We start from the raw sequence: 21,197 nt of genomic DNA, 5'->3' as shown, positions 1-21,197 counted from the left end.
TTTCGTACGCGAGGCGTGGAACCCACGTGACCGATCGGCTCCGTTCCAAAAATACGAAAACCATCAACCATGAAGCGGAGGCCACCCGAGCATAGAAATAGCAAGAAAGAAAAAAAAACAAAAAAAAACCGCACGTAAAATCTAAAAAAACGCAAACGGACAACGAAAAAGGGGGGTGCAACACGAGGACTTCCCAGGGGGTCACCCATCCTAGTACTACTCTCGCCCAAGCACGCTTAACTGCGGAGTTCTGATGGGATCCGGTTCATTAGTGCTGGTATGATCGCACCCGAAATACTATCCATGCTTATTGCTTGTATGTCTTAAAAGACGCAGAACCTCCTTTGTTTTCGTACGCGAGACGTGGGACCCACGTGACCGATCGGCTCCGTTCCAAAAATACGAAGACCATGAACCATGAAACGGAGGCCACCCGAGCATAGAAATAGCAAGAAAGAAAAAAAAACAAAAAAAAAACCGCACGTAAAATCTAAAAAAACGCAAACGGACAACGAAAAAGGGGGGTGCAACACGAGGACTTCCCATGGGGTCACCCATCCTAGTACTACTCTCGCCCAAGCACGCTTAACTGCGGAGTTCTGATGGGATCCGGTCCATTATTGGTGGTATGATCGCACCCGAAATAATGTCCATGCTTATTGCTTGTATGTCTTAAAAGACACAGAACCTCCTTTGTTTTCGTACGCGAGGCGTGGGACCCACGTGACCGATCGGCTCCGTTCCAAAAATACGAAAACCATCAACCATGAAGCGGAGGCCACCCGAGCATAGAAATAGCAAGAAAGAAAAAAAAACAAAAAAAAACCGCACGTAAAATCTAAAAAAACGCAAACGGACAACGAAAAAGGGGGGTGCAACACGAGGACTTCCCAGGGGGTCACCCATCCTAGTACTACTCTCGCCCAAGCACGCTTAACTGCGGAGTTCTGATAGGATCCGGTGCATTAGTGCTGGTATGATCGCACCCGAAATACTATCCATGTTATTGCTTGTATGTCTTAAAAGACGCAGAACCTCCTTTGTTTTCGTACGCGAGGCGTGGGACCCACGTGACCGATCGGCTCCGTTCCAAAAATACGAAGACCATGAACCATGAAGCGGAGGCCACCCGAGCATAGAAATAGCAAGAAAGAAAAAAAAACAAAAAAAAACCGCACGTAAAATCTAAAAAAACGCAAACGGACAACGAAAAAGGGGGGTGCAACACGAGGACTTCCCAGGGGGTCACCCATCCTAGTACTACTCTCGCCCAAGCACGCTTAACTACGGAGTTCTGATGGGATCCGATGCATTAGTGCTGGTATGATCGCACCCGAAATACTATCCATGCTTATTGCTTGTATGTCTTAAAAGACGCAGAACCTCCTTTGTTTTCGTACGCGAGACGTGGGACCCACGTGACCGATCGACTCCTTTCCAAAAATACGAAGACCATGAACCATGAAACGGAGGCCACCCGAGCATAGAAATAGCAAGAAAGAAAAAAAAACAAAAAAAAACCGCACGTAAAATCTAAAAAAACGCAAACGGACAACGAAAAAGGGGGGTGCAACACGAGGACTTCCCAGGGGGTCACCCATCCTAGTACTACTCTCGCCCAAGCACGCTTAACTGCGGAGTGCTGATGGGATTCGGTGCATTAGTGCTGGTATGATCGCACCCAAAATACTATCCATGCTTATTGCTTGTATGTCTTAAAAGACGCAGAAACTCCTTTGTTTTCGTACGCGAGGCGTGGGACCCACGTGACCGATCAGCTCCGTTCCAAAAATACGAAGACCATGAACCATGAAGCGGAGGCCACCCGAGCATAGAAATAGCAAGAAAGAAAAAAAAAACAAAAAAAAATCGCACGTAAAATCTAAAAAAACGCAAACGGACAACGAAAAAGGGGGGTGCAACACGAGGACTTCCCATGGGGTCACCCATCCTAGTACTACTCTCGCCCAAGCACGCTTAACTGCGGAGTTCTGATGGGATCCGGTGCATTAGTGCTGGTATGATCGCACCCGAAATATTGTCCATGCTTATTGCTTGTATGTCTTAAAAGTCACAGAACCTCCTTTGTTTTCGTACGCGAGGCGTGGGACCCACGTGACCGATCGGCTCCGTTCCAAAAATACGAAGACCATGAACCATGAAGCGGAGGCCACCCGAGCATAGAAATAGCAAGAAAAAAAAAACAAAAAAAAACCGCACGTAAAATCTAAAAAAACGCAAACGGACAACGAAAAAGGGGGGTGCAACACGAGGACTTCCCAGGGGGTCACCCATCCTAGTACTACTCTCGCCCAAGCACGCTAAACTGCGGAGTTCTGATGGGATCCGGTGCATTAGTGATGGTATGATCGCACCCAAAATACTATCCATGCTTATTGCTTGTATGTCTTAAAAGACGCAGAAACTCCTTTATTTTCGTACGCGAGGCGTGGGACCCACGTGACCGATAAGCTCCGTTCCAAAAATACGAAGACCATGAACCATGAAGCGGAGGCCACCCGAGCATAGAAATAGCAAGAAAGAAAAAAAAACAAAAAAAAACCGCACGTAAAATCTAAAAAAACGCAAACGGACAACGAAAAAGGGGGGGTGCAACACGAGGACTTCCCATGGGGTCACCCATCCTAGTACTACTCTCGCCCAAGCACGCTTAACTGCGGAGTTCTGATGGGATCCGGTGCATTAGTGCTGGTATGATCGCACCCGAAATATTGTCCATGCTTATTGCTTGTATGTCTTAAAAGACACAGAACCTCCTTTGTTTTCGTACGCGAGGCGTGGGACCCACGTGACCGATCGGCTCCGTTCCAAAAATACGAAGACCATGAACCATGAAGCGGAGGCCACCCGAGTATAGAAATAGCAAGAAAAAAAAAACAAAAAAAAAACCGCACGTAAAATCTAAAAAAACGCAAACGGACAACGAAAAAGTGGGGGTGCAACACGAGGACTTCCCAGGGGGTCACCCATCCTAGTACTACTCTCGCCCAAGCACGCTTAACTGCGGAGTTCTGATGGGATCCGGTGCATTAGTGCTGGTATGATCGCACCCGAAATACTATCCATGCTTATTGCTTGTATGTCTTAAAAGACGCAGAACCTCCTTTGTTTTCGTACGCGAGGCGTGGGACCCACGTGACCGATCGGCTCCGTTCCAAAAATACGAAGACCATGAACCATGAAGCGGAGGCCACCCGAGCATAGAAATAGCAAGAAAAAAAAAACAAAAAAAAACCGCACGTAAAATCTAAAAAAACGCAAACGGACAACGAAAAAGGGGGGTGCAACACGAGGACTTACCAGGGGGTCACCCATCCTAGTACTACTCTCGCCCAAGCACGCTTAACTGCAGAGTTCTGATGGGATCCGGTGCATTAGTGCTGGTATGATCGCACCCGAAATACTATCCATGCTTATTGCTTGTATGTCTTAAAAGACGCAGAACCTCCTTTGTTTTCGTACGCGAGGCGTGGGACCCACGTGACCGATCGGCTCCGTTCCAAAAATACGAAGACCATGAACCATGAAACGGAGGCCACCCGAGCATAGAAATAGCAAGAAAGAAAAAAAACAAAAAAAAACCGCACGTAAAATCTAAAAAAACGCAAACGGACAACGAAAAAAGGGGGTGCAACACGAGGACTTCCCAGGGGGTCACCCATCCTAGTACTACTCTCGCCCAAGCACGCTTAACTGCGAAGTTCTGATGGGATCCGGTGCATTAGTGCTGGTATGATCGCACCCGAAATACTATCCATGCTTATTGCTTGTATGTCTTAAAAGACGCAGAACCTCCTTTGTTTTCGTACGCGAGGCGTGGAACCCACGTGACCGATCGGCTCCGTTCCAAAAATACGAAAACCATCAACCATGAAGCGGAGGCCACCCGAGCATAGAAATAGCAAGAAAGAAAAAAAAACAAAAAAAAAACCGCACGTAAAATCTAAAAAAACGCAAACAGACAACGAAAAAGGGGGGTGCAACACGAGGACTTCCCAGGGGGTCACCCATCCTAGTACTACTCTCGCCCAAGCACGCTTAACTGCGGAGTTCTGATGGGATCCGGTGCATTAGTGCTGGTATGATCGCACCCGAAATACTATCCATGCTTATTGCTTGTATGTCTTAAAAGACGCAGAACCTCCTTTGTTTTCGTACGCGAGGCGTGGGACCTACGTGACCGATCGGTTCCGTTCCAAAAATACGAAGACCATGAACCATGAAATGGAGGCCACCCGAGCATAGAAATAGCAAGAAAGAAAAAAAAACAAAAAAAAACCGCACGTAAAATCTAAAAAAACGCAAACGGACAACGAAAAAGGGGGGTGCAACACGAGGACTTCCCAGGGGGTCACCCATCCTAGTACTACTCTCACCCAAGCGCGCTTAACTGCGGAGTTCTGATGGGATCCGGTGCATTAGTGCTGGTATGATCGCACCCGAAATACTATCCATGCTTATTGCTTGTATGTCTTAAAAGACGGAGAACCTCCTTTGTTTTCGTACGCGAGGCGTGGGACCCACGTGACCGATCGGCTCCGTTCCAAAAATACGAAGACCATGAACCATGAAACGGAGGCCACCCGAGCATAGAAATAGCAAGAAAGAAAAAAAAACAAAAAAAAAACCGCACGTAAAATCTAAAAAAACGCAAACGGACAACGAAAAAGGGGGGTGCAACACGAGGACTTCCCAGGGGGTCACCCATCCTAGTACTACTCTCGCCCAAGCACGCTTAACTGCGGAGTTCTGATGGGATCCGGTGCATTAGTGCTGGTATGATCGCACCCGAAATACTATCCATGCTTATTGCTTGTATGTCTTAAAAGACGCAGAACCTCCTTTCTTTTCGTACGCGAGGCGTGGGACCCACGTGACCGATCGGCTCCGTTCCAAAAATACGAAGACCATGAACCATGAAACGGAGGCCACCCGAGCATAGAAATAGCAAGAAAGAAAAAAAAACAAAAAAAAACCGCACGTAAAATCTAAAAAAACGCAAACGGACAACGAAAAAGGGGGTGCAACACGAGGACTTCCCAGGGGGTCACCCATCCTAGTACTACTCTCGCCCAAGCACGCTTAACTGCGGAGTTCTGATGGGATTCGGTGCATTAGTGCTGGTGTGATCGCACCCAAAATACTATCCATGCTTATTGCTTGTATGTCTTAAAAGACGCAGAAACTCCTTTGTTTTCGTACGCGAGGCGTGGGACCCACGTGACCGATCAGCTCCGTTCCAAAAATACGAAGACCATCAACCATGAAGCGGAGGCCACCCGAGCATAGAAATAGCAAGAAAGAAAAAAAAAACAAAAAAAAACCGCACGTAAAATCTAAAAAAACGCAAACGGACAACGAAAAAGGGGGTGCAACACGAGGACTTCCCATGGGGTCACCCATCCTAGTACTACTCTCGCCCAAGCACGCTTAACTGCGGAGTTCTGATGGGATCCGGTGCATTAGTGCTGGTATGATCGCACCCGAAATACTGTCCATTCTTATTGCTTGTATGTCTTAAAAGACACAGAACCTCCTTTGTTTTCGTACGCGAGGCGTGGGACCCACGTGACCGATCGGCTCCGTTCCAAAAATACGAAGACCATTAACCATGAAACGGAGGCCACCCGAGCATAGAAATAGCAAGAAAAAAAAAACAAAAAAAAACCGCACGTAAAATCTAAAAAAACGCAAACGGACAACAAAAAAGGGGGGTGCAACACGAGGACTTCCCAGGGGGTCACCCATCCTAGTACTACTCTCGCCCAAGCACGCTTAACTGCGGAGTTCTGATGGGATCCGGTGCATTAGTGCTGGTATGATCGCACCCAAAATACTATCCATGCTTATTGCTTGTATGTCTTAAAAGACGCAGAAACTCCTTTGTTTTCGTACGCGAGGCGTGGGACCCACGTGACCGATCAACTCCGTTCCAAAAATACGAAGACCATGAACCATGAAGCGGAGGCCACCCGAGCATAGAAATAGCAAGAAAGAAAAAAAAACAAAAAAAAACCGCAGGTAAAATCTAAAAAAACGCAAACGGACAACGAAAAAGGGGGGTGCAACACGAGGACTTCCCATGGGGTCACCCATCCTAGTACTACTCTCGCCCAAGCACGCTTAACTGCGGAGTTCTGATGGGATCCGGTGCATTAGTGCTGGTATGATCGCACCCGAAATACTGTCCATGCTTATTGCTTGTATGTCTTAAAAGACACAGAACCTCCTTTGTTTTCGTACGCGAGGCGTGGGACCCACGTGACCGATCGGCTCCGTTCCAAAAATACGAAGACCATGAACCATGAAGCGGAGGCCACCCGAGCATAGAAATAGCAAGAAAAAAAAAACAAAAAAAAAACCGCACGTAAAATCTAAAAAAACGCAAACGGACAACGAAAAAGGGGGGGTGCAACACGAGGACTTCCCAGGGGGTCACCCATCCTAGTACTACTCTCGCCCAAGCACGCTTAACTGCGGAGTTCTGATGGGATCCGGTGCATTAGTGCTGGTATGATCGCACCCGAAATACTATCCATGCTTATTGCTTGTATGTCTTAAAAGACGCAGAACATCCTTTGTTTTCGTACGCGAGGCGTGGGACCCACGTGACCGATCGGCTCCGTTCCAAAAATACGAAGACCATGAACCATGAAGCGGAGGCCACCCGAGCATAGAAATAGCAAGAAAGAAAAAAAAACAAAAAAAAACCGCACGTAAAATCTAAAAAAACGCAAACGGACAACGAAAAAGGGGGGTGCAACACGAGGACTTACCAGGGGGTCACCCATCCTAGTACTACTCTCGCCCAAGCACGCTTAACTGCAGAGTTCTGATGGGATCCGGTGCATTAGTGCTGGTATGATCGCACCCGAAATACTATCCATGCTTATTGCTTGTATGTCTTAAAAGACGCAGAACCTCCTTTGTTTTCGTACGCGAGGCGTGGGACCCACGTGACCGATCGGCTCCGTTCCAAAAATACGAAGACCATGAACCATGAAACGGAGGCCACCCGAGCATAGAAATAGCAAGAAAGAAAAAAAACAAAAAAAAAACCGCACGTAAAATCTAAAAAAACGCAAACGGACAACGAAAAAAGGGGGTGCAACACGAGGACTTCCCAGGGGGTCACCCATCCTAGTACTACTCTCGCCCAAGCACGCTTAACTGCGAAGTTCTGATGGGATCCGGTGCATTAGTGCTGGTATGATCGCACCCGAAATACTATCCATGCTTATTGCTTGTATGTCTTAAAAGACGCAGAACCTCCTTTGTTTTCGTACGCGAGGCGTGGAACCCACGTGACCGATCGGCTCCGTTCCAAAAATACGAAAACCATCAACCATGAAGCGGAGGCCACCCGAGCATAGAAATAGCAAGAAAGAAAAAAAAAACAAAAAAAAACCGCACGTAAAATCTAAAAAAACGCAAACAGACAACGAAAAAGGGGGGTGCAACACGAGGACTTCCCAGGGGGTCACCCATCCTAGTACTACTCTCGCCCAAGCACGCTTAACTGCGGAGTTCTGATGGGATCCGGTGCATTAGTGCTGGTATGATCGCACCCGAAATACTATCCATGCTTATTGCTTGTATGTCTTAAAAGACGCAGAACCTCCTTTGTTTTCGTACGCGAGGCGTGGGACCTACGTGACCGATCGGTTCCGTTCCAAAAATACGAAGACCATGAACCATGAAATGGAGGCCACCCGAGCATAGAAATAGCAAGAAAGAAAAAAAAACAAAAAAAAACCGCACGTAAAATCTAAAAAAACGCAAACGGACAACGAAAAAGGGGGTGCAACACGAGGACTTCCCAGGGGGTCACCCATCCTAGTACTACTCTCACCCAAGCACGCTTAACTGCGGAGTTCTGATGGGATCCGGTGCATTAGTGCTGGTATGATCGCACCCGAAATACTATCCATGCTTATTGCTTGTATGTCTTAAAAGACGGAGAACCTCCTTTGTTTTCGTACGCGAGGCGTGGGACCCACGTGACCGATCGGCTCCGTTCCAAAAATACGAAGACTATGAACCATGAAACGGAGGCCACCCGAGCATAGAAATAGCAAGAAAGAAAAAAAAAACAAAAAAAAAAACCGCACGTAAAATCTAAAAAAACGCAAACGGACAACGAAAAAGGGGGGTGCAACACGAGGACTTCCCAGGGGGTCACCCATCCTAGTACTACTCTCGCCCAAGCACGCTTAACTGCGGAGTTCTGATGGGATCCGGTGCATTAGTGCTGGTATGATCGCACCCGAAATACTATCCATGCTTATTGCTTGTATGTCTTAAAAGACGGAGAACCTCCTTTGTTTTCGTACGCGAGGCGTGGGACCCACGTGACCGATCGGCTCCGTTCCAAAAATACGAAGACCATGAACCATGAAACGGAGGCCACCCGAGCATAGAAATAGCAAGAAAGAAAAAAAAACAAAAAAAAACCGCACGTAAAATCTAAAAAAACGCAAACGGACAACGAAAAAGGGGGGTGCAACACGAGGACTTCCCAGGGGGTCACCCATCCTAGTACTACTCTCGCCCAAGCACGCTTAACTGCGGAGTTCTGATGGGATTCGGTGCATTAGTGCTGGTGTGATCGCACCCAAAATACTATCCATGCTTATTGCTTGTATGTCTTAAAAGACGCAGAAACTCCTTTGTTTTCGTACGCGAGGCGTGGGACCCACGTGACCGATCAGCTCCGTTCCAAAAATACGAAGACCATCAACCATGAAGCGGAGGCCACCCGAGCATAGAAATAGCAAGAAAGAAAAAAAAAACAAAAAAAAAACCGCACGTAAAATCTAAAAAAACGTAAACGGACAACGAAAAAGGGGGTGCAACACGAGGACTTCCCATGGGGTCACCCATCCTAGTACTACTCTCGCCCAAGCACGCTTAACTGCGGAGTTCTGATGGGATCCGGTGCATTAGTGCTGGTATGATCGCACCCGAAATACTGTCCATGCTTATTGCTTGTATGTCTTAAAAGACACAGAACCTCCTTTGTTTTCGTACGCGAGGCGTGGGACCCACGTGACCGATCGGCTCCGTTCCAAAAATACGAAGACCATGAACCATGAAACGGAGGCCACCCGAGCATAGAAATAGCAAGAAAAAAAAAACAAAAAAAAAACCGCACGTAAAATCTAAAAAAACGCAAACGGACAACGAAAAAGGGGGGTGCAACACGAGGACTTCCCAGGGGGTCACCCATCCTAGTACTACTCTCGCCCAAGCACGCTTAACTGCGGAGTTCTGATGGGATCCGGTGCATTAGTGCTGGTATGATCGCACCGGAAATAATATCCATGCTTATTGCTTGTATGTCTTAAAAGACGCAGAAACTCCTTTGTTTTCGTACGCGAGGCGTGGGACCCACGTGACCGATCAGCTCCGTTCCAAAAATACGAAGACCATCAACCATGAAGCGGAGGCCACCCGAGCATAGAAATAGCAAGAAAGAAAAAAAAAACAAAAAAAAACCGCACGTAAAATCTAAAAAAACGCAAACGGACAACGAAAAAGGGGGTGCAACACGAGGACTTCCCAGGGGGTCACCCATCCTAGTACTACTCTCGCCCAAGCACGCTTAACTGCGGAGTTCTGATGGGATCCGGTGCATTAGTGCTGGTATGATCGCACCCGAAATACTGTCCATTCTTATTGCTTGTATGTCTTAAAAGACACAGAACCTCCTTTGTTTTCGTACGCGAGGCGTGGGACCCACGTGACCGATCGGCTCCGTTCCAAAAATACGAAGACCATTAACCATGAAACGGAGGCCACCCGAGCATAGAAATAGCAAGAAAAAAAAAACAAAAAAAAACCGCACGTAAAATCTAAAAAAACGCAAACGGACAACAAAAAAGGAGGGTGCAACACGAGGACTTCCCAGGGGGTCACCCATCCTAGTACTACTCTCGCCCAAGCACGCTTAACTGCGGAGTTCTGATGGGATCCGGTGCATTAGTGCTGGTATGATCGCACCCAAAATACTATCCATGCTTATTGCTTGTATGTCTTAAAAGACGCAGAAACTCCTTTGTTTTCGTACGCGAGGCGTGGGACCCACGTGACCGATCAACTCCGTTCCAAAAATACGAAGACCATGAACCATGAAGCGGAGGCCACCCGAGCATAGAAATAGCAAGAAAGAAAAAAAAACAAAAAAAAACCGCAGGTAAAATCTAAAAAAACGCAAACGGACAACGAAAAAGGGGGGTGCAACACGAGGACTTCCCATGGGGTCACCCATCCTAGTACTACTCTCGCCCAAGCACGCTTAACTGCGGAGTTCTGATGGGATCCGGTGCATTAGTGCTGGTATGATCGCACCCGAAATACTGTCCATGCTTATTGCTTGTATGTCTTAAAAGACACAGAACCTCCTTTGTTTTCGTACGCGAGGCGTGGGACCCACGTGACCGATCGGCTCCGTTCCAAAAATGCGAAGACCATGAACCATGAAGCGGAGGCCACCCGAGCATAGAAATAGCAAGAAAAAAAAAACAAAAAAAAAAACCGCACGTAAAATCTAAAAAAACGCAAACGGACAACGAAAAAGGGGGGGTGCAACACGAGGACTTCCCAGGGGGTCACCCATCCTAGTACTACTCTCGCCCAAGCACGCTTAACTGCGGAGTTCTGATGGGATCCGGTGCATTAGTGCTGGTATGATCGCACCCGAAATACTATCCATGCTTATTGCTTGTATGTCTTAAAAGACGCAGAACATCCTTTGTTTTCGTACGCGAGGCGTGGGACCCACGTGACCGATCGGCTCCGTTCCAAAAATACGAAGACCATGAACCATGAAGCGGAGGCCACCCGAGCATAGAAATAGCAAGAAAGAAAAAAAAACAAAAAAAAACCGCACGTAAAATCTAAAAAAACGCAAACGGACAACGAAAAAGGGGGGTGCAACACGAGGACTTACCAGGGGGTCACCCATCCTAGTACTACTCTCGCCCAAGCACGCTTAACTGCAGAGTTCTGATGGGATCCGGTGCATTAGTGCTGGTATGATCGCACCCGAAATACTATCCATGCTTATTGCTTGTATGTCTTAAAAGACGCAGAACCTCCTTTGTTTTCGTACGCGAGGCGTGGGACCCACGTGACCGATCGGCTCCGTTCCAAAAATACGAAGACCATGAACCATGAAACGGAGGCCACCCGAGCATAGAAATAGCAAGAAAGAAAAAAAACAAAAAAAAAACCGCACGTAAAATCTAAAAAAACGCAAACGGACAACGAAAAAAGGGGGTGCAACACGAGGACTTCCCAGGGGGTCACCCATCCTAGTACTACTCTCGCCCAAGCACGCTTAACTGCGAAGTTCTGATGGGATCCGGTGCATTAGTGCTGGTATGATCGCACCCGAAATACTATCCATGCTTATTGCTTGTATGTCTTAAAAGACGCAGAACCTCCTTTGTTTTCGTACGCGAGGCGTGGAACCCACGTGACCGATCGGCTCCGTTCCAAAAATACGAAAACCATCAACCATGAAGCGGAGGCCACCCGAGCATAGAAATAGCAAGAAAGAAAAAAAAAACAAAAAAAAACCGCACGTAAAATCTAAAAAAACGCAAACAGACAACGAAAAAGGGGGGTGCAACACGAGGACTTCCCAGGGGGTCACCCATCCTAGTACTACTCTCGCCCAAGCACGCTTAACTGCGGAGTTCTGATGGGATCCGGTGCATTAGTGCTGGTATGATCGCACCCGAAATACTATCCATGCTTATTGCTTGTATGTCTTAAAAGACGCAGAACCTCCTTTGTTTTCGTACGCGAGGCGTGGGACCTACGTGACCGATCGGTTCCGTTCCAAAAATACGAAGACCATGAACCATGAAATGGAGGCCACCCGAGCATAGAAATAGCAAGAAAGAAAAAAAAACAAAAAAAAACCGCACGTAAAATCTAAAAAAACGCAAACGGACAACGAAAAAGGGGGTGCAACACGAGGACTTCCCAGGGGGTCACCCATTCTAGTACTACTCTCACCCAAGCACGCTTAACTGCGGAGTTCTGATGGGATCCGGTGCATTAGTGCTGGTATGATCGCACCCGAAATACTATCCATGCTTATTGCTTGTATGTCTTAAAAGACGGAGAACCTCCTTTGTTTTCGTACGCGAGGCGTGGGACCCACGTGACCGATCGGCTCCGTTCCAAAAATACGAAGACTATGAACCATGAAACGGAGGCCACCCGAGCATAGAAATAGCAAGAAAGAAAAAAAAAACAAAAAAAAAAACCGCACGTAAAATCTAAAAAAACGCAAACGGACAACGAAAAAGGGGGGTGCAACACGAGGACTTCCCAGGGGGTCACCCATCCTAGTACTACTCTCGCCCAAGCACGCTTAACTGCGGAGTTCTGATGGGATCCGGTGCATTAGTGCTGGTATGATCGCACCCGAAATACTATCCATGCTTATTGCTTGTATGTCTTAAAAGACGGAGAACCTCCTTTGTTTTCGTACGCGAGGCGTGGGACCCACGTGACCGATCGGCTCCGTTCCAAAAATACGAAGACCATGAACCATGAAACGGAGGCCACCCGAGCATAGAAATAGCAAGAAAGAAAAAAAAACAAAAAAAAACCGCACGTAAAATCTAAAAAAACGCAAACGGACAACGAAAAAGGGGGGTGCAACACGAGGACTTCCCAGGGGGTCACCCATCCTAGTACTACTCTCGCCCAAGCACGCTTAACTGCGGAGTTCTGATGGGATTCGGTGCATTAGTGCTGGTGTGATCGCACCCAAAATACTATCCATGCTTATTGCTTGTATGTCTTAAAAGACGCAGAAACTCCTTTGTTTTCGTACGCGAGGCGTGGGACCCACGTGACCGATCAGCTCCGTTCCAAAAATACGAAGACCATCAACCATGAAGCGGAGGCCACCCGAGCATAGAAATAGCAAGAAAGAAAAAAAAAACAAAAAAAAAACCGCACGTAAAATCTAAAAAAACGTAAACGGACAACGAAAAAGGGGGTGCAACACGAGGACTTCCCATGGGGTCACCCATCCTAGTACTACTCTCGCCCAAGCACGCTTAACTGCGGAGTTCTGATGGGATCCGGTGCATTAGTGCTGGTATGATCGCACCCGAAATACTGTCCATGCTTATTGCTTGTATGTCTTAAAAGACACAGAACCTCCTTTGTTTTCGTACGCGAGGCGTGGGACCCACGTGACCGATCGGCTCCGTTCCAAAAATACGAAGACCATGAACCATGAAACGGAGGCCACCCGAGCATAGAAATAGCAAGAAAAAAAAAACAAAAAAAAAACCGCACGTAAAATCTAAAAAAACGCAAACGGACAACGAAAAAGGGGGGTGCAACACGAGGACTTCCCAGGGGGTCACCCATCCTAGTACTACTCTCGCCCAAGCACGCTTAACTGCGGAGTTCTGATGGGATCCGGTGCATTAGTGCTGGTATGATCGCACCGGAAATAATATCCATGCTTATTGCTTGTATGTCTTAAAAGACGCAGAACCTCCTTTGTTTTCGTACGCGAGGCGTGGGACCCACGTGACCGATCGGCTCCGTTCCAAAAATACGAAGACCATGAACCATGAAACGGAGGCCACCCGAGCATCGAAATAGCAAGAAAGAAAAAAAAAACAAAAAAAAAACCGCACGTAAAATCTAAAAAAACGCAAACGGACAACGAAAAAGGGGGTGCAACACGAGGACTTCCCAGGGGGTCACCCATCCTAGTACCACTCTCGCCCAAGCACGCTTAACTGCGGAGTTCTGATGGGATCCGGTGCATTAGTGCTGGTATGATCGCACCCGAAATACTATCCATGCTTATTGCTTGTATGTCTTAAAAGACGCAGAACCTCCTTTGTTTTCGTACGCGAGGCGTGGGACCCACGTGACCGATCGGCTCCGTTCCAAATATACGAAGATCATGAACCATGAAACGGAGGCCACCCGAGCATAGAAATAGCAAGAAAGAAAAAAAAACAAAAAAAAAACCGCACGTAAAATCTAAAAAAACGCAAACGGACAACGAAAAAGGGGGGTGCAACACGAGGACTTCCCAGGGGGTCACCCATCCTAGTACTACTCTCGCCCAAGCACGCTTAACTGCGGAGTTCTGATGGGATCCGGTGCATTAGTGCTGGTATGATCTCACCCAAAATACTATCCATGCTTATTGCTTGTATGTCTTAAAAGACGCAGAAACTCCTTTGTTTTCGTACGCGAGGCGTGGGACCCACGTGACCGATCAGCTCCGTTCCAAAAATACGAAGACCATCAACCATGAAGCGGAGGCCACCCGAGCATAGAAATAGCAAGAAAGAAAAAAAAACAAAAAAAAACCGCACGTAAAATCTAAAAAAACGCAAACGGACAACGAAAAAGGGGGGTGCAACACGAGGACTTCCCATGGGGTCACCCATCCTAGTACTACTCTCGCCCAAGCACGCTTAACTGCGGAGTTCTGATGGGATCCGGTGCATTAGTGCTGGTATGATCGCACCCGAAATACTGTCCATGCTTATTGCTTGTATGTCTTAAAAGACACAGAACCTCCTTTGTTTTCGTACGCGAGGCGTGGGATCCACGTGACCGATCGGCTCCGTTCCAAAAATACGAAGACCATGAACCATGAAACGGAGGCCACCCGAGCATAGAAATAGCAAGAAAAAAAAAACAAAAAAAAACCGCACGTAAAATCTAAAAAAACGCAAACGGACAACGAAAAAGTGGGGGTGCAACACGAGGACTTCCCAGGGGGTCACCCATCCTAGTACTACTCTCGCCCAAGCACGCTTCACTGCGGAGTTCTGATGGGATCCGGTGCATTAGTGCTGGTATGATCGCACCCGAAATACTATCCATGCTTATTGCTTTTATGTCTTAAAAGACGCAGAACCTCCTTTGTTTTCGTACGCGAGGCGTGGAACCCACGTGACCGATCGGCTCCGTTCCAAAAATACGAAAACCATCAACCATGAAGCGGAGGCCACCCGAGCATAGAAATAGCAAGAAAGAAAAAAAAACAAAAAAAAACCGCACGTAAAATCTAAAAAAACGCAAACGGACAACGAAAAAGGGGGGTGCAACACGAGGACTTCCCAGGGGGTCACCCATCCTAGTACTACTCTCGCCCAAGCACGCTTAACTGCGGAGTTGTGATGGGATCCGGTTCATTAGTGCTGGTATGATCGCACCCGAAATACTATCCATGCTTATTGCTTGTATGTCTTAAAAGACGCAGAACCTCCTTTGTTTTCGTACGCGAGACGTGGGACCCACGTGACCGATCGGCTCCGTTCCAAAAATACGAAGACCATGAACCATGAAACGGAGGCCACCCGAGCATAGAAATAGCAAGAAAGAAAAAAAAAACAAAAAAAAAACCGCACGTAAAATCTAAAAAAACGCAAACGGACAACGAAAAAGGGGGGTGCAACACGAGGACTTCCCATGGGGTCACCCATCCTAGTACTACTCTCGCCCAAGCACGCTTAACTGCGGAGTTCTGATGGGATCCGGTGCATTAGTGGTGGTATGATCGCACCCGAAATAATGTCCATGCTTATTGCTTGTATGTCTTAAAAGACACAGAACCTCCTTTGTTTTCGTACGCGAGGCGTGGGACCCACGTGACCGATCGGCTCCGTTCCAAAAATACGAAAACCATCAACCATGAAGCGGAGGCCACCCGAGCATAGAAATAGCAAGAAAGAAAAAAAAACAAAAAAAAACCGCACGTAAAATCTAAAAAAACGCAAACGGACAACGAAAAAGGGGGGTGCAACACGAGGACTTCCCAGGGGGTCACCCATCCTAGTACTACTCTCGCCCAAGCACGCTTAACTGCGGAGTTCTGATAGGATCCGGTGCATTAGTGCTGGTATGATCGCACCCGAAATACTATCCATGCTTATTGCTTGTATGTCTTAAAAGACGCAGAACCTCCTTTGTTTTCGTACGCGAGGCGTGGGACCCACGTGACCGATCGGCTCCGTTCCAAAAATACGAAGACCATGAACCATGAAGCGGAGGCCACCCGAGCATAGAAATAGCAAGAAAGAAAAAAAAATAAAAAAAAACCGCACGTAAAATCTAAAAAAACGCAAACGGACAACGAAAAAGGGGGGTGCAACACGAGGACTTCCCAGGGGGTCACCAATCCTAGTACTACTCTCGCCCAAGCACGCTTAACTGCGGAGTTCTGATGGGATCCGATGCATTAGTGCTGGTATGATCGCACCCGAAATACTATCCATGCTTATTGCTTGTATGTCTTAAAAGACGCAGAACCTCCTTTGTTTTCGTACGCGAGACGTGGGACCCACGTGACCGATCGGCTCCGTTCCAAAAATACGAAGACCATGAACCATGAAACGGAGGCCACCCGAGCATAGAAATAGCAAGAAAGAAAAAAAAACAAAAAAAAACCGCACGTAAAATCTAAAAAAACGCAAACGGACAACGAAAAAGGGGGGTGCAACACGAGGACTTCCCAGGGGGTCACCCATCCTAGTACTACTCTCGCCCAAGCACGCTTAACTGCGGAGTGCTGATGGGATTCGGTGCATTAGTGCTGGTATGATCGCACCCAAAATACTATCCATGCTTATTGCTTGTATGTCTTAAAAGACGCAGAAACTCCTTTGTTTTCGTACGCGAGGCGTGGGACCCACGTGACCGATCAGCTCCGTTCCAAAAATACGAAGACCATGAACCATGAAGCGGAGGCCACCCGAGCATAGAAATAGCAAGAAAGAAAAAAAAAACAAAAAAAAACCGCACGTAAAATCTAAAAAAACGCAAACGGACAACGAAAAAGGGGGGTGCAACACGAGGACTTCCCATGGGGTCACCCATCCTAGTACTACTCTCGCCCAAGCACGCTTAACTGCGGAGTTCTGATGGGATCCGGTGCATTAGTGCTGGTATGATCGCACCCGAAATATTGTCCATGCTTATTGCTTGTATGTCTTAAAAGACACAGAACCTCCTTTGTTTTCGTACGCGAGGCGTGGGACCCACGTGACCGATCGGCTCCGTTCCAAAAATACGAAGACCATGAACCATGAAGCGGAGGCCACCCGAGCATAGAAATAGCAAGAAAAAAAAAACAAAAAAAAACCTCACGTAAAATCTAAAAAAACGCAAACGGACAACGAAAAAGGGGGGTGCAACACGAGGACTTCCCAGGGGGTCACCCATCCTAGTACTACTCTCGCCCAAGCACGCTAAACTGCGGAGTTCTGATGGGATCCGGTGCATTAGTGCTGGTATGATCGCACCCAAAATATTATCCATGCTTATTGCTTGTATGTCTTAAAAGACGCAGAAACTCCTTTATTTTCGTACGCGAGGCGTGGGACCCACGTGACCGATCAGCTCCGTTCCAAAAATACGAAGACCATGAACCATGAAGCGGAGGCCACCCGAGCATAGAAATAGCAAGAAAGAAAAAAAAACAAAAAAAAACCGCACGTAAAATCTAAAAAAACGCAAACGGACAACGAAAAAGGGGGGTGCAACACGAGGACTTCCCATGGGGTCACCCATCCTAGTACTACTCTCGCCCAAGCACGCTTAACTGCGGAGTTCTGATGGGATCCGGTGCATTAGTGCTGGTATGATCGCACCCGAAATATTGTCCATGCTTATTGCTTGTATGTCTTAAAAGACACAGAACCTCCTTTGTTTTCGTACGCGAGGCGTGGGACCCACGTGACCGATCGGCTCCGTTCCAAAAATACGAAGACCATGAACCATGAAGCGGAGGCCACCCGAGCATAGAAATAGCAAGAAAAAAAAACAAAAAAAAAACCGCACGTAAAATCTAAAAAAACGCAAACGGACAACGAAAAAGTGGGGGTGCAACACGAGGACTTCCCAGGGGGTCACCCATCCTAGTACTACTCTCGCCCAAGCACGCTTAACTGCGGAGTTCTGATGGGATCTGGTGCATTAGTGCTGGTATGATCGCACCCGAAATACTATCCATGCTTATTGCTTGTATGTTTTAAAAGACGCAGAACCTCCTTTGTTTTCGTACGCGAGGCGTGGGACCCACGTGACCGATCGGCTCCGTTCCAAAAATACGAAGACCATGAACCATGAAGCGGAGGCCACCCGAGCATAGAAATAGCAAGAAAGAAAAAAAAACAAAAAAAAACCGCACGTAAAATCTAAAAAAACGCAAACGGACAACGAAAAAGGGGGGTGCAACACGAGGACTTACCAGGGGGTCACCCATCCTAGTACTACTCTCGCCCAAGCACGCTTAACTGCAGAGTTCTGATGGGATCCGGTGCATTAGTGCTGGTATGATCGCACCCGAAATACTATCCATGCTTATTGCTTGTATGTCTTAAAAGACGCAGAACCTCCTTTGTTTTCGTACGCGAGGCGTGGGACCCACGTGACCGATCGGCTCCGTTCAAAAAATACGAAGACCATGAACCATGAAACGGAGGCCACCCGAGCATAGAAATAGCAAGAAAGAAAAAAAACAAAAAAAAAACCGCACGTAAAATCTAAAAAAACGCAAACGGACAACGAAAAAAGGGGGAGCAACACGAGGACTTCCCAGGGGGTCACCCATCCTAGTACTACTCTCGCCCAAGCACGCTTAACTGCGAAGTTCTGATGGGATCCGGTGCATTAGTGCTGGTATGATCGCACCCGAAATACTATCCATGCTTATTGCTTGTATGTCTTAAAAGACGCAGAACCTCCTTTGTTTTCGTACGCGAGGCGTGGAACCCACGTGACCGATCGGCTCCGTTCCAAAAATACGAAAACCATCAACCATGAAGCGGAGGCCACCCGAGCATAGAAATAGCAAGAAAGAAAAAAAAACAAAAAAAAACCGCACGTAAAATCTAAAAAAACGCAAACAGACAACGAAAAAGGGGGGTGCAACACGAGGACTTCCCAGGGGGTCACGCATCCTAGTACTACTCTCGCCCAAGCACGCTTAACTGCAGAGTTCTGATGGGATCCGGTGCATTAGTGCTGGTATGATCGCACCCGAAATACTATCCATGCTTATTGCTTGTATGTCTTAAAAGACGCAGAACCTCCTTTGTTTTCGTACGCGAGGCGTGGGACCTACGTGACCGATCGGTTCCGTTCCAAAAATACGAAGACCATGAACCATGAAATGGAGGCCACCCGAGCATAGAAATAGCAAGAAAGAAAAAAAAACAAAAAAAAAACCGCATGTAAAATCTAAAAAAACGCAAACGGACAACGAAAAAGGGGGGTGCAACACGAGGACTTCCCAGGGGGTCACCCATCCTAGTACTACTCTCACCCAAGCACGCTTAACTGCGGAGTTCTGATGGGATCCGGTGCATTAGTGCTGGTATGATCGCACCCGAAATACTATCCATGCTTATTGCTTGTATGTCTTAAAAGACGGAGAACCTCCTTTGTTTTCGTACGCGAGGCGTGGGACCCACGTGACCGATCGGCTACGTTCCAAAAATACGAAGACCATGAACCATGAAACGGAGGCCACCCGAGCATAGAAATAGCAAGAAAGAAAAAAAAACAAAAAAAAACCGCACGTAAAATCTAAAAAAACGCAAACGGACAACGAAAAAGGGGGGTGCAACACGAGGACTTCCCAGGGGGTCACCCATCCTAGTACTACTCTAGCCCAAGCACGCTTAATTGCGGAGTTCTGATGGGATTCGGTGCATTAGTGCTGGTGTGATCGCACCCAAAATACTATCCATGCTTATTGCTTGTATGTCTTAAAAGACGCAGAAACTCCTTTGTTTTCGTACGCGAGGCGTGGGACCCACGTGACCGATCAGCTCCGTTCCAAAAATACGAAGACCATCAACCATGAAGCGGAGGCCACCCGAGCATAGAAATAGCAAGAAAGAAAAAAAAACAAAAAAAAACCGCACGTAAAATCTAAAAAAACGCAAACGGACAACGAAAAAGGGGGGTGCAACACGAGGACTTCCCATGGGGTCACCCATCCTAGTACTACTCTCGCCCAAGCACGCTTAACTGCGGAGTTCTGATGGGATCCGGTGCATTAGTGCTGGTATGATCGCACCCGAAATACTGTCCATGCTTATTGCTTGTATGTCTTAAAAGACACAGAACCTCCTTTGTTTTCGTACGCGAGGCGTGGGATCCACGTGACCGATCGGCTCCGTTCCAAAAATACGAAGACCATGAACCATGAAACGGAGGCCACCCGAGCATAGAAATAGCAAGAAAAAAAAAACAAAAAAAAACCGCACGTAAAATCTAAAAAAACGCAAACGGACAACGAAAAAGTGGGGGTGCAACACGAGGACTTCCCAGGGGGTCACCCATCCTAGTACTACTCTCGCCCAAGCACGCTTCACTGCGGAGTTCTGATGGGATCCGGTGCATTAGTGCTGGTATGATCGCACCCGAAATACTATCCATGCTTATTGCTTTTATGTCTTAAAAGACGCAGAACCTCCTTTGTTTTCGTACGCGAGGCGTGGAACCCACGTGACCGATCGGCTCCGTTCCAAAAATACGAAAACCATCAACCATGAAGCGGAGGCCACCCGAGCATAGAAATAGCAAGAAAGAAAAAAAAACAAAAAAAAACCGCACGTAAAATCTAAAAAAACGCAAACGGACAACGAAAAAGGGGGGTGCAACACGAGGACTTCCCAGGGGGTCACCCATCCTAGTACTACTCTCGCCCAAGCACGCTTAACTGCGGAGTTCTGATGGGATCCGGTTCATTAGTGCTGGTATGATCGCACCCGAAATACTATCCATGCTTATTGCTTGTATGTCTTAAAAGACGCAGAACCTCCTTTGTTTTCGTACGCGAGACGTGGGACCCACGTGACCGATCGGCTCCGTTCCAAAAATACGAAGACCATGAACCATGAAACGGAGGCCACCCGAGCATAGAAATAGCAAGAAAGAAAAAAAAACAACAAAAAAACCGCACGTAAAATCTAAAAAAACGCAAACGGACAACGAAAAAGGGGGGTGCAACACGAGGACTTCCCATGGGGTCACCCATCCTAGTACTACTCTCGCCCAAGCACGCTTAACTGCGGAGTTCTGATGGGATCCGGTGCATTAGTGGTGGTATGATCGCACCCGAAATAATGTCCATGCTTATTGCTTGTATGTCTTAA

At 47.3% G+C, this 21,197-nt stretch overlaps 61 non-coding genes across 61 annotated transcripts; all 61 read right to left on the bottom strand.

Annotated features, from left to right (window-relative positions):
* Positions 1-172: 172 nt before the first annotated feature.
* Positions 173-291, bottom strand: LOC145139310 (5S ribosomal RNA). The gene has a single exon (XR_013721879.1). It is a non-coding gene; the product is annotated as a 5S ribosomal RNA (ribosomal RNA).
* Positions 292-521: 230 nt separating this feature from the next.
* LOC145150205 (5S ribosomal RNA) lies at positions 522-640 on the bottom strand. Its single transcript, XR_013731028.1, has one exon. It is a non-coding gene; the product is annotated as a 5S ribosomal RNA (ribosomal RNA).
* A 229-nt stretch (positions 641-869) lies between these two features.
* Positions 870-988, bottom strand: LOC145138311 (5S ribosomal RNA). Its single transcript, XR_013721437.1, has one exon. It is a non-coding gene; the product is annotated as a 5S ribosomal RNA (ribosomal RNA).
* A 228-nt stretch (positions 989-1,216) lies between these two features.
* On the bottom strand, positions 1,217-1,335 carry LOC145134202 (5S ribosomal RNA). Its single transcript, XR_013718995.1, has one exon. It is a non-coding gene; the product is annotated as a 5S ribosomal RNA (ribosomal RNA).
* A 229-nt stretch (positions 1,336-1,564) lies between these two features.
* Positions 1,565-1,683, bottom strand: LOC145147368 (5S ribosomal RNA). Its single transcript, XR_013728275.1, has one exon. It is a non-coding gene; the product is annotated as a 5S ribosomal RNA (ribosomal RNA).
* Positions 1,684-1,913: 230 nt separating this feature from the next.
* LOC145153107 (5S ribosomal RNA) lies at positions 1,914-2,032 on the bottom strand. Its single transcript, XR_013733634.1, has one exon. It is a non-coding gene; the product is annotated as a 5S ribosomal RNA (ribosomal RNA).
* Positions 2,033-2,258: 226 nt separating this feature from the next.
* Positions 2,259-2,377, bottom strand: LOC145148292 (5S ribosomal RNA). The gene has a single exon (XR_013729183.1). It is a non-coding gene; the product is annotated as a 5S ribosomal RNA (ribosomal RNA).
* Positions 2,378-2,607: 230 nt separating this feature from the next.
* On the bottom strand, positions 2,608-2,726 carry LOC145153106 (5S ribosomal RNA). The gene has a single exon (XR_013733633.1). It is a non-coding gene; the product is annotated as a 5S ribosomal RNA (ribosomal RNA).
* Positions 2,727-2,954: 228 nt separating this feature from the next.
* Positions 2,955-3,073, bottom strand: LOC145147542 (5S ribosomal RNA). Its single transcript, XR_013728441.1, has one exon. It is a non-coding gene; the product is annotated as a 5S ribosomal RNA (ribosomal RNA).
* Positions 3,074-3,299: 226 nt separating this feature from the next.
* Positions 3,300-3,418, bottom strand: LOC145146923 (5S ribosomal RNA). Its single transcript, XR_013727845.1, has one exon. It is a non-coding gene; the product is annotated as a 5S ribosomal RNA (ribosomal RNA).
* Positions 3,419-3,646: 228 nt separating this feature from the next.
* On the bottom strand, positions 3,647-3,765 carry LOC145156045 (5S ribosomal RNA). Its single transcript, XR_013736471.1, has one exon. It is a non-coding gene; the product is annotated as a 5S ribosomal RNA (ribosomal RNA).
* Positions 3,766-3,995: 230 nt separating this feature from the next.
* On the bottom strand, positions 3,996-4,114 carry LOC145147531 (5S ribosomal RNA). Its single transcript, XR_013728430.1, has one exon. It is a non-coding gene; the product is annotated as a 5S ribosomal RNA (ribosomal RNA).
* Positions 4,115-4,343: 229 nt separating this feature from the next.
* LOC145145851 (5S ribosomal RNA) lies at positions 4,344-4,462 on the bottom strand. Its single transcript, XR_013726805.1, has one exon. It is a non-coding gene; the product is annotated as a 5S ribosomal RNA (ribosomal RNA).
* Positions 4,463-4,692: 230 nt separating this feature from the next.
* Positions 4,693-4,811, bottom strand: LOC145147519 (5S ribosomal RNA). Its single transcript, XR_013728419.1, has one exon. It is a non-coding gene; the product is annotated as a 5S ribosomal RNA (ribosomal RNA).
* Positions 4,812-5,039: 228 nt separating this feature from the next.
* LOC145146527 (5S ribosomal RNA) lies at positions 5,040-5,158 on the bottom strand. The gene has a single exon (XR_013727467.1). It is a non-coding gene; the product is annotated as a 5S ribosomal RNA (ribosomal RNA).
* Positions 5,159-5,387: 229 nt separating this feature from the next.
* LOC145153105 (5S ribosomal RNA) lies at positions 5,388-5,506 on the bottom strand. Its single transcript, XR_013733632.1, has one exon. It is a non-coding gene; the product is annotated as a 5S ribosomal RNA (ribosomal RNA).
* A 226-nt stretch (positions 5,507-5,732) lies between these two features.
* Positions 5,733-5,851, bottom strand: LOC145147508 (5S ribosomal RNA). The gene has a single exon (XR_013728408.1). It is a non-coding gene; the product is annotated as a 5S ribosomal RNA (ribosomal RNA).
* A 229-nt stretch (positions 5,852-6,080) lies between these two features.
* Positions 6,081-6,199, bottom strand: LOC145153104 (5S ribosomal RNA). Its single transcript, XR_013733631.1, has one exon. It is a non-coding gene; the product is annotated as a 5S ribosomal RNA (ribosomal RNA).
* A 228-nt stretch (positions 6,200-6,427) lies between these two features.
* LOC145147496 (5S ribosomal RNA) lies at positions 6,428-6,546 on the bottom strand. The gene has a single exon (XR_013728397.1). It is a non-coding gene; the product is annotated as a 5S ribosomal RNA (ribosomal RNA).
* A 229-nt stretch (positions 6,547-6,775) lies between these two features.
* LOC145146922 (5S ribosomal RNA) lies at positions 6,776-6,894 on the bottom strand. The gene has a single exon (XR_013727844.1). It is a non-coding gene; the product is annotated as a 5S ribosomal RNA (ribosomal RNA).
* Positions 6,895-7,123: 229 nt separating this feature from the next.
* On the bottom strand, positions 7,124-7,242 carry LOC145156044 (5S ribosomal RNA). The gene has a single exon (XR_013736470.1). It is a non-coding gene; the product is annotated as a 5S ribosomal RNA (ribosomal RNA).
* Positions 7,243-7,472: 230 nt separating this feature from the next.
* LOC145147483 (5S ribosomal RNA) lies at positions 7,473-7,591 on the bottom strand. Its single transcript, XR_013728385.1, has one exon. It is a non-coding gene; the product is annotated as a 5S ribosomal RNA (ribosomal RNA).
* Positions 7,592-7,819: 228 nt separating this feature from the next.
* Positions 7,820-7,938, bottom strand: LOC145155779 (5S ribosomal RNA). Its single transcript, XR_013736208.1, has one exon. It is a non-coding gene; the product is annotated as a 5S ribosomal RNA (ribosomal RNA).
* A 232-nt stretch (positions 7,939-8,170) lies between these two features.
* LOC145147472 (5S ribosomal RNA) lies at positions 8,171-8,289 on the bottom strand. The gene has a single exon (XR_013728374.1). It is a non-coding gene; the product is annotated as a 5S ribosomal RNA (ribosomal RNA).
* A 229-nt stretch (positions 8,290-8,518) lies between these two features.
* LOC145146526 (5S ribosomal RNA) lies at positions 8,519-8,637 on the bottom strand. The gene has a single exon (XR_013727466.1). It is a non-coding gene; the product is annotated as a 5S ribosomal RNA (ribosomal RNA).
* A 230-nt stretch (positions 8,638-8,867) lies between these two features.
* On the bottom strand, positions 8,868-8,986 carry LOC145153102 (5S ribosomal RNA). Its single transcript, XR_013733629.1, has one exon. It is a non-coding gene; the product is annotated as a 5S ribosomal RNA (ribosomal RNA).
* A 227-nt stretch (positions 8,987-9,213) lies between these two features.
* Positions 9,214-9,332, bottom strand: LOC145137245 (5S ribosomal RNA). The gene has a single exon (XR_013720969.1). It is a non-coding gene; the product is annotated as a 5S ribosomal RNA (ribosomal RNA).
* A 229-nt stretch (positions 9,333-9,561) lies between these two features.
* On the bottom strand, positions 9,562-9,680 carry LOC145147460 (5S ribosomal RNA). Its single transcript, XR_013728363.1, has one exon. It is a non-coding gene; the product is annotated as a 5S ribosomal RNA (ribosomal RNA).
* Positions 9,681-9,906: 226 nt separating this feature from the next.
* Positions 9,907-10,025, bottom strand: LOC145152614 (5S ribosomal RNA). The gene has a single exon (XR_013733144.1). It is a non-coding gene; the product is annotated as a 5S ribosomal RNA (ribosomal RNA).
* Positions 10,026-10,254: 229 nt separating this feature from the next.
* Positions 10,255-10,373, bottom strand: LOC145153101 (5S ribosomal RNA). Its single transcript, XR_013733628.1, has one exon. It is a non-coding gene; the product is annotated as a 5S ribosomal RNA (ribosomal RNA).
* A 229-nt stretch (positions 10,374-10,602) lies between these two features.
* LOC145147448 (5S ribosomal RNA) lies at positions 10,603-10,721 on the bottom strand. Its single transcript, XR_013728352.1, has one exon. It is a non-coding gene; the product is annotated as a 5S ribosomal RNA (ribosomal RNA).
* Positions 10,722-10,950: 229 nt separating this feature from the next.
* Positions 10,951-11,069, bottom strand: LOC145146920 (5S ribosomal RNA). Its single transcript, XR_013727842.1, has one exon. It is a non-coding gene; the product is annotated as a 5S ribosomal RNA (ribosomal RNA).
* A 229-nt stretch (positions 11,070-11,298) lies between these two features.
* LOC145156043 (5S ribosomal RNA) lies at positions 11,299-11,417 on the bottom strand. The gene has a single exon (XR_013736468.1). It is a non-coding gene; the product is annotated as a 5S ribosomal RNA (ribosomal RNA).
* Positions 11,418-11,647: 230 nt separating this feature from the next.
* On the bottom strand, positions 11,648-11,766 carry LOC145147436 (5S ribosomal RNA). The gene has a single exon (XR_013728340.1). It is a non-coding gene; the product is annotated as a 5S ribosomal RNA (ribosomal RNA).
* A 228-nt stretch (positions 11,767-11,994) lies between these two features.
* On the bottom strand, positions 11,995-12,113 carry LOC145143526 (5S ribosomal RNA). The gene has a single exon (XR_013724558.1). It is a non-coding gene; the product is annotated as a 5S ribosomal RNA (ribosomal RNA).
* A 232-nt stretch (positions 12,114-12,345) lies between these two features.
* Positions 12,346-12,464, bottom strand: LOC145147425 (5S ribosomal RNA). The gene has a single exon (XR_013728329.1). It is a non-coding gene; the product is annotated as a 5S ribosomal RNA (ribosomal RNA).
* A 229-nt stretch (positions 12,465-12,693) lies between these two features.
* LOC145146525 (5S ribosomal RNA) lies at positions 12,694-12,812 on the bottom strand. Its single transcript, XR_013727465.1, has one exon. It is a non-coding gene; the product is annotated as a 5S ribosomal RNA (ribosomal RNA).
* Positions 12,813-13,042: 230 nt separating this feature from the next.
* LOC145153100 (5S ribosomal RNA) lies at positions 13,043-13,161 on the bottom strand. Its single transcript, XR_013733627.1, has one exon. It is a non-coding gene; the product is annotated as a 5S ribosomal RNA (ribosomal RNA).
* Positions 13,162-13,388: 227 nt separating this feature from the next.
* On the bottom strand, positions 13,389-13,507 carry LOC145137238 (5S ribosomal RNA). Its single transcript, XR_013720968.1, has one exon. It is a non-coding gene; the product is annotated as a 5S ribosomal RNA (ribosomal RNA).
* A 230-nt stretch (positions 13,508-13,737) lies between these two features.
* Positions 13,738-13,856, bottom strand: LOC145155316 (5S ribosomal RNA). Its single transcript, XR_013735763.1, has one exon. It is a non-coding gene; the product is annotated as a 5S ribosomal RNA (ribosomal RNA).
* Positions 13,857-14,086: 230 nt separating this feature from the next.
* On the bottom strand, positions 14,087-14,205 carry LOC145144197 (5S ribosomal RNA). Its single transcript, XR_013725212.1, has one exon. It is a non-coding gene; the product is annotated as a 5S ribosomal RNA (ribosomal RNA).
* A 229-nt stretch (positions 14,206-14,434) lies between these two features.
* Positions 14,435-14,553, bottom strand: LOC145153099 (5S ribosomal RNA). Its single transcript, XR_013733626.1, has one exon. It is a non-coding gene; the product is annotated as a 5S ribosomal RNA (ribosomal RNA).
* A 227-nt stretch (positions 14,554-14,780) lies between these two features.
* Positions 14,781-14,899, bottom strand: LOC145154476 (5S ribosomal RNA). The gene has a single exon (XR_013734948.1). It is a non-coding gene; the product is annotated as a 5S ribosomal RNA (ribosomal RNA).
* Positions 14,900-15,128: 229 nt separating this feature from the next.
* LOC145149116 (5S ribosomal RNA) lies at positions 15,129-15,247 on the bottom strand. The gene has a single exon (XR_013729975.1). It is a non-coding gene; the product is annotated as a 5S ribosomal RNA (ribosomal RNA).
* Positions 15,248-15,478: 231 nt separating this feature from the next.
* Positions 15,479-15,597, bottom strand: LOC145145364 (5S ribosomal RNA). The gene has a single exon (XR_013726340.1). It is a non-coding gene; the product is annotated as a 5S ribosomal RNA (ribosomal RNA).
* Positions 15,598-15,826: 229 nt separating this feature from the next.
* Positions 15,827-15,945, bottom strand: LOC145138304 (5S ribosomal RNA). Its single transcript, XR_013721435.1, has one exon. It is a non-coding gene; the product is annotated as a 5S ribosomal RNA (ribosomal RNA).
* A 229-nt stretch (positions 15,946-16,174) lies between these two features.
* On the bottom strand, positions 16,175-16,293 carry LOC145147722 (5S ribosomal RNA). Its single transcript, XR_013728616.1, has one exon. It is a non-coding gene; the product is annotated as a 5S ribosomal RNA (ribosomal RNA).
* A 229-nt stretch (positions 16,294-16,522) lies between these two features.
* LOC145147367 (5S ribosomal RNA) lies at positions 16,523-16,641 on the bottom strand. Its single transcript, XR_013728274.1, has one exon. It is a non-coding gene; the product is annotated as a 5S ribosomal RNA (ribosomal RNA).
* A 230-nt stretch (positions 16,642-16,871) lies between these two features.
* Positions 16,872-16,990, bottom strand: LOC145153098 (5S ribosomal RNA). Its single transcript, XR_013733625.1, has one exon. It is a non-coding gene; the product is annotated as a 5S ribosomal RNA (ribosomal RNA).
* Positions 16,991-17,216: 226 nt separating this feature from the next.
* Positions 17,217-17,335, bottom strand: LOC145143596 (5S ribosomal RNA). The gene has a single exon (XR_013724627.1). It is a non-coding gene; the product is annotated as a 5S ribosomal RNA (ribosomal RNA).
* Positions 17,336-17,564: 229 nt separating this feature from the next.
* On the bottom strand, positions 17,565-17,683 carry LOC145153097 (5S ribosomal RNA). Its single transcript, XR_013733624.1, has one exon. It is a non-coding gene; the product is annotated as a 5S ribosomal RNA (ribosomal RNA).
* Positions 17,684-17,910: 227 nt separating this feature from the next.
* Positions 17,911-18,029, bottom strand: LOC145155595 (5S ribosomal RNA). Its single transcript, XR_013736027.1, has one exon. It is a non-coding gene; the product is annotated as a 5S ribosomal RNA (ribosomal RNA).
* A 229-nt stretch (positions 18,030-18,258) lies between these two features.
* Positions 18,259-18,377, bottom strand: LOC145146919 (5S ribosomal RNA). Its single transcript, XR_013727841.1, has one exon. It is a non-coding gene; the product is annotated as a 5S ribosomal RNA (ribosomal RNA).
* A 229-nt stretch (positions 18,378-18,606) lies between these two features.
* LOC145145281 (5S ribosomal RNA) lies at positions 18,607-18,725 on the bottom strand. Its single transcript, XR_013726262.1, has one exon. It is a non-coding gene; the product is annotated as a 5S ribosomal RNA (ribosomal RNA).
* Positions 18,726-18,954: 229 nt separating this feature from the next.
* On the bottom strand, positions 18,955-19,073 carry LOC145147585 (5S ribosomal RNA). The gene has a single exon (XR_013728484.1). It is a non-coding gene; the product is annotated as a 5S ribosomal RNA (ribosomal RNA).
* A 230-nt stretch (positions 19,074-19,303) lies between these two features.
* Positions 19,304-19,422, bottom strand: LOC145155777 (5S ribosomal RNA). The gene has a single exon (XR_013736206.1). It is a non-coding gene; the product is annotated as a 5S ribosomal RNA (ribosomal RNA).
* Positions 19,423-19,651: 229 nt separating this feature from the next.
* Positions 19,652-19,770, bottom strand: LOC145150358 (5S ribosomal RNA). Its single transcript, XR_013731176.1, has one exon. It is a non-coding gene; the product is annotated as a 5S ribosomal RNA (ribosomal RNA).
* Positions 19,771-19,999: 229 nt separating this feature from the next.
* Positions 20,000-20,118, bottom strand: LOC145153096 (5S ribosomal RNA). The gene has a single exon (XR_013733623.1). It is a non-coding gene; the product is annotated as a 5S ribosomal RNA (ribosomal RNA).
* A 227-nt stretch (positions 20,119-20,345) lies between these two features.
* Positions 20,346-20,464, bottom strand: LOC145154475 (5S ribosomal RNA). Its single transcript, XR_013734947.1, has one exon. It is a non-coding gene; the product is annotated as a 5S ribosomal RNA (ribosomal RNA).
* Positions 20,465-20,693: 229 nt separating this feature from the next.
* Positions 20,694-20,812, bottom strand: LOC145139304 (5S ribosomal RNA). Its single transcript, XR_013721877.1, has one exon. It is a non-coding gene; the product is annotated as a 5S ribosomal RNA (ribosomal RNA).
* A 230-nt stretch (positions 20,813-21,042) lies between these two features.
* On the bottom strand, positions 21,043-21,161 carry LOC145145363 (5S ribosomal RNA). The gene has a single exon (XR_013726339.1). It is a non-coding gene; the product is annotated as a 5S ribosomal RNA (ribosomal RNA).
* Positions 21,162-21,197: the final 36 nt, after the last annotated feature.

The sequence above is a fragment of the Lactuca virosa genome, chromosome 1 (genome assembly GCF_052849685.1).
Source record: "Lactuca virosa cultivar CGN04683 chromosome 1, Lactuca_virosa_CGN04683_v6, whole genome shotgun sequence".
Taxonomy (NCBI): domain Eukaryota; kingdom Viridiplantae; phylum Streptophyta; class Magnoliopsida; order Asterales; family Asteraceae; genus Lactuca; species Lactuca virosa.
The sequence above is the reverse complement of the archived record's forward strand: the minus strand, read 5'-3'. Positions and strand labels throughout refer to the sequence as shown.